Genomic DNA, 5,980 nt, shown 5'->3' with positions numbered 1-5,980 from the left:
GTGAACCTCCACAGGCCAACAGAGTTGCAGGCAGATTCACAGGGCCTTCATTTGGTACAGTCATGAAACAATGGTGATAAATAAAAATCATTAACAACAACCCAGTCTTCACTCTGGTCAGCATCTCCAGGGGCTGACTCTGCTGAAAGAGGCTCAACAATCTGAGGTTATGTTGGAGTTCTTAAGACAAACCCAAAATAGGGCGAATTAAAAGAAATAGTAGTCCTGATGTGTCTCTTGATTATTCTTGTTCTTTTGTGGGTACTGGTCACTCACTTAAAATGTGAGCTTGTTGTCTTTGCATAACAGAGCATGTTTCCATCACTATTAATGGTGAAATAAACAGGCTTGTGCAACTTGTCATAATAATGAAAAAGTAGAAAACCCACATCCACCCTAGGTTGTCCTGGATCAAAGATACTGGCCCATGGCAGTTCCAATGCCCCTGGTTCCATCAACCATCCCAGTGACGGTTGCCAAAGCCTCATTGCTCCCTTGGATCAGCTCCTGACGACCAAGGTTCACAGAAATAGCTGAGCTAATCATATTAGAAGTTCCACCAATAAAAAAATCCTATGACAGCCATCAGAAGTGCATTGATGGACTTATCATTTGGAGAATGACTGTATCCAACAAGGGACTTGATGGACAGAAGCAGACTGAGAGCTAACACTGATGCCTTTTCCTGTAACATGTCGGAGATGAAGCCTTGCAGCATTCCACCTATAATTCCTCTGATATCGTACCAAATGGACAGCTGGTCAGCTTCGGCCTCCTTCCATTTGAAGTTGATACTCAGATAAAAGGGCAATCAGAAGAAGAAGGAGTACTTCACTAACTCCAAGGGCTTCTCTGGTAGCTAAGCTGGTAAAGAATCTGCCTGCAATGCAGGAAACCACGGTTCAATTCCTGGGTCAGGAAGATCCCCTGGAGAAGGGATAGGCTACCCACTCTAGTATTCTTGGGCTTCTCTGGTGGCTCAGCTGGTAAAGAATCTGCCTGCAATGTGGGAGACCTGAGTTTAAGCCCTCGGTTTGGGAAGATCCCCTGGAGAACGGCTACCCACTCCAGTATTCTGGCCTGCAGAATTAGTCCATGGGGTCCCAGAGAGTCGGACACAACTGAGCGACTTTTACTTTCAAGCACCGATAGGCCAGTGAATATGCTATAATTCCGGGAAGGCCACAAGCCTGGTAGAAGTTTATTGCCTTGACTTGGGTCACAGTATTGCCTTCTTGGATTGAATAATTAGGCTCAGCTTCTTCTTCATTTTCAGCACCATTAATTCATGGCCTGTGTGAGTCTTCTTCAAAATTTTCTTCTGTCTCGATATCTGAGGGACCGATTTCTTCTGGTGATACCAAGAGTCCAAAGAAGATGATGGTCCCACCAGCAAACTGCACAGCTAGCATCACCAGGAAGACATACTCATAACCATACTGCAGAACGGAAGAAGCTAGACATGCTCCCAAAATATTGCCCACTGAGGCACCGGCACTCCAGAGACCAAAAACAACTCCAGCTTTCCCAAACTAGTTGCCGGTAACAAAAACCACGCGGGGCCAGCCGGTGGATGGCAGCAGGCCATTCAACAATCCCCGGGCTGCAGCACAGCCCCTTGTAGAAATGCAGCTGTTCCATGAGAGTGCCAAAGATGAACACCACTAATGCGGAAAAGCACATGCCACAAGATAGAACCCATCGCAAATTTAGCCGATCGGCGAGATACCGCTGATGAGAAGGCCCACAGCACAGGAGAAGAGGAAAATGGTGTCCAGCGTTCCGAGTACTTTCTCTGCACTGGGAAACATGTGGCTGCTGCTCCAGATCTCCACAGGCAGTTCAACGGACTTGTTAAAAGCACCTGGGGTCCACTGCTTAGAGATACTGACTTTGACCTTGCTAATGTTTTTCTCCATGCGTGGAGCAATGGAGTAACTGAAGAAGGTGAGCAGGGATGTGACCACGTGGTGATGGCTGAACTGGGAGAGCACAGTTCCTCTCTGAAAAATACTTGGCCAGGCCGTGTGCCTCCTGACCTTCCTTCTCACCGTGACTTTAAAGTCTGGACAATGGATGGTTTATATCATTTCTTCTTTGGCCGCTTATGCACCAGAGATCTGGAGTAGTAATCGCGCTCTGGCCAGCTGCTCTGCTTGCTCCACTGGGTCAGCCTTGCCTGCAACCCCTCAGCTCCTGCCCGCCACCTCACCTGGGCCGCCATGCCAGGGTTTCCCCTAATTTCCTTTATTCTTAGTCATCATATAGCATGTGCTAGGCACCAGGCAGAATTCTAAGATGGCCCCAGCGAACTTTACCTTCAGATACCCCATGGACTGTGGTCTGCCAGGCTTCTCTGTCCATGGGGATTCTCCAGGCAAGAATACTAAAGTGGGTTGCCGTGCCCTCCTCCAGGGGGTCTTCCCAACCCAAGGATTGAACCCAGGTATCCTGCATTGCAGACGGATTCTTGACTATCTGGGCCACCAGAGAAGCCCAAGAGTACTGAAGTGGGTAGCCTATCCCTTCTCCAGGGGATCTTCTGGACCCAGGAATCAAACCAGGGTCTCCTGCATTGCAGGCAGATTCTTTACCAGCTGAGCTACCAGGGAAGCCCAGAAATAAACAAATTTCTGTCTTTAAACAATTTCTCAAGCGTCCCATCAGAATCCTAACCTCCTTTGTTCTCAGTCACTATGTAGCATGAATTCTGAGATGGCCCTGGCAACCTCACCCTTGGGTCCTCACAGCCTTGTGCAGTCCTCTCCGCTTGACTGAGCCAGGTCCAGTGGCCCACTTTCAACATACAGCCTACAGCAAAAGGGAGGGGTAGGGACATGCCTGGTGGTCCAGCGGCTAAGGCTCTGAGCTCCCCATGCAGGGGGCCTGGGTTCAGTCCCTGATTGTGGAACTAGATCTCACAAGCCACAACAAAAATTTGTATTTAAGAACCATGCAAGTAGAACACTGGCCTAAGATTTGGTAAAGAGCAAAGCTTTATTCCACTGTAATAGCTTACAGTGGGGAAAAAACCGAACAGCTCTGGGTCCTCCGTAATCAGGTTTTTTCCAAATAAGTCATCTGATTGTGGTGACTGGGGGCCTCTGCCCACGACAGTTCCCAGTCTGGCCTCTCCATCATCTTCCTAGTGACTTAGCAGGGCAGTTGCCATGCAGGTAACCCAACCCTCCCTCTGTAGGGCTCCACCCAGAGCTACAATGTTACATGTATAACATGTGTGACGTGTGTTACACGTGTACATGTAACACAGAGTTACACGTGTTGCAGTGGGGATACATGTGTGTCACTACCTTTCTCTTTGTGCCACTGGGGGAAAAAGTGCTATAAGCTTCAAGAGTGGTCACTGCATGTTGTACAAACATCTTTGAAAAAGTGAAAGCCACTCAGTTGTGTCTGACTCTTTGCAACCCCATGGACTGTAGCCTGCCAGGCTCTGTCCATGGAATTCTTCAGGCCAGAACACTGGAGTGTGTTGCCACGCCCTCCTCCAGGGCATCATCCCAAACCAGGGATCGAACCCAGGTCTCCAGAATTGCAGGCAGATTCTTTACCATCTGAGCCACCAGGCATTGGTCCGCAAACATCTGTGGATATATGTGAAATAAAGTTAATATAATGCTTCTGCTTAAAAATACCAAAGAGAAGATTGACGATCCCACATGCCACAAGTAAGACCCAGGACAGTCAAATGAATAAATATACAAAAATAAACATTTTTTTTAAAGAAAAGAACTAAAACAAAAATGTGATGGGTATATCACTTCTGAGATGAGCTTATAAGAGACTGTGTCTTCCATCTCACTCACTCTTTCTTGCTTGTGCTCTGAATGGAAACCAACTGCCAATGTATGAACTGCCTCTAGAGAGGCCCGCATGGCAAGGAACTGAGGGTGATCTCCAGCCAACAGCCAGCGAGGAGCTGAGGCCTTCACACAATGACCTGTGATGGACTGAAAACTACCAACCCCAACATGAATGAGCCTGAAACAGACCCTCCCCTGGTGGAGACTGGAGATGACCGAACATGTTTACTGCAGCCATGAGAACCCCCAAAGAGAGGGCCCAGCTAAGTCAAGGCGAGGTTCATGACCCATAGAAATTGTTAGAAAATAGCTACTTTGTTGTAAATCACTACATTTTGGGGTGATGTGTCACTCAGCAATAGATAACTAATACACTCAGAGGTTTAAAATTTCTGCTTCCTAAACCCATCCCTTCCAATAATTAAAAATTACATCTGTCCTTAATTATTTACTGTGGCAACAACAAAATAAATATACTGTATATGATGGGAGAGGTCAGGGAAGAAAGTAGAAGAGAAGTTTAAGGAAAAATGGGGGACTACATTGAGGTGGAGGCCTTCCCAGGTTACCCTAGTGGTAAAGAATTCGCCTGCAATGCAGAGACATAAAGAGATGTGGGTTTGACCCCTGGGTTGGGAAGATCCCCTGGAGGAGGGCATGGCAACCCACTCCAGTACTCTTGCTTGAAAAACGCCATGAACAGAGGAACCTGGTAGGCTACAGTCCATGGGGTCACAAAGAGTCAGACACAACCTAACTGACTTAGTGGGTGTGTGCACATGCACACACGCACACCCGCACACACACACCCACACCCGCACACACACACCCGCACACACACATATTGAAGTGGAAGTCAGTAATCTCACCTCCAAGGGAGTCAACATAAGATATAAAATAACCCAAAGAAGCCAAAGAGGGAAGAAGAAAAACAGAGAGTTTTGAACCAAAGGAATGTAGGCATATTAGGAACAAACTCTCCCCAACTTGTTAGGGGCTTAATGTTTATTGAAGGAAAGGCTGAATGAGCAATCCTTGCCAGATGTCAGCCACAATTTCACAAGGCATAAACTTGGATTTTACAGACTAGGGACTAGGAAATTATGATGCAGAGGCAAGTTGATGGCTCAAGGGATCTCAGTGCTTCTTTAGTGGAGCAGAGCATTGGAGCAAGTTCCTTAGAATTTAGTGCCTCGGTTCTGCCAATCCACAAGATCTTTCAGTGCAGCAGACAATATCATTTATTTCTTGAACTTTGGGAGACCATACAGAGCATGTAGTATGTCTACAGTCTGTCTAGTTGTGATTCTTTTCTATTTCTTGAAGAAGTGAAGTGAAGTTGGTCAGTCGTGTCTGACTCTTTGTGACCCCTTGGACTGTAGCTTACCAGGCTCCTCCATCTCTGGAATTTTCTAGACAAGAGTACTGGAGTGGGTTTCCATTTACTTCTATTTCTTATTAGTTGTCTTATCAGTAATGTCGGTAAGGTTTCTTAAATAAATTAAAATAAATACAGAGGTTCAGAGAAGTGACGAGTTCAATAGAGCCAAATCAGATTCAAATCAAGAATTCAATTTGGTCCTGTACACTCTCTGTATTTGGGGCTTCCCAGGTGGACAGAAATGTGGGTTCTTTTTGGTTAGTGAAAAGAAAAATCTTAATTCCTTAATTTGAAAATTTCTGTCCAAGGTTAACCCATCCTCCTGTGCTCTGAATTCCAGGTTCTTCTGGCTTCTCTGGGATGATAACAAAAAGCAATACTGCCACCTGCTGGGTATTATAGAAATTACAGAGCTGGACTACCCAGCCATTCTTGAACTTCAGAATTTGAAACGTTCTTGAAAATTCTTGTTCTTAAAGAAATGTCAATAAATCCCAGGTGCATTTAATGATAATTCTTATCTTTCAGGTCATAAAGCTATTAAATTACAACTCTTAGACTTGAACTCTGGAAAGCCTGCAGTTTAAGAATTCCTCTTTGGGTAATTTACATCTTTACTCTGTGGTGCCTGCTAAATCGATCAGTCATGTCTGTCTCTTTGCGACCTAATGGACTGTAATCCACCAGGCTACTCTGTCCCTGGGATTCTCCAGACAAGAATACTGGCTGCTGCTGCTGCTGCTAAGTTGCTTTAGTCGTGTCCGACTCTGTGCGA

General features: G+C 46.0%; 1 pseudogene; it reads right to left on the bottom strand.

The window, feature by feature from the left end:
- Positions 1-217: 217 nt before the first annotated feature.
- LOC781752 (sugar phosphate exchanger 3-like) lies at positions 218-3,591 on the bottom strand (annotated as a pseudogene).
- Between the last annotated feature and the right edge of the window lie 2,389 nt (positions 3,592-5,980).

The sequence above is a fragment of the Bos taurus genome, chromosome 6 (genome assembly GCF_002263795.3).
Source record: "Bos taurus isolate L1 Dominette 01449 registration number 42190680 breed Hereford chromosome 6, ARS-UCD2.0, whole genome shotgun sequence".
Lineage (NCBI taxonomy): Eukaryota > Metazoa > Chordata > Mammalia > Artiodactyla > Bovidae > Bos > Bos taurus.
The sequence above is the reverse complement of the archived record's forward strand: the minus strand, read 5'-3'. Positions and strand labels throughout refer to the sequence as shown.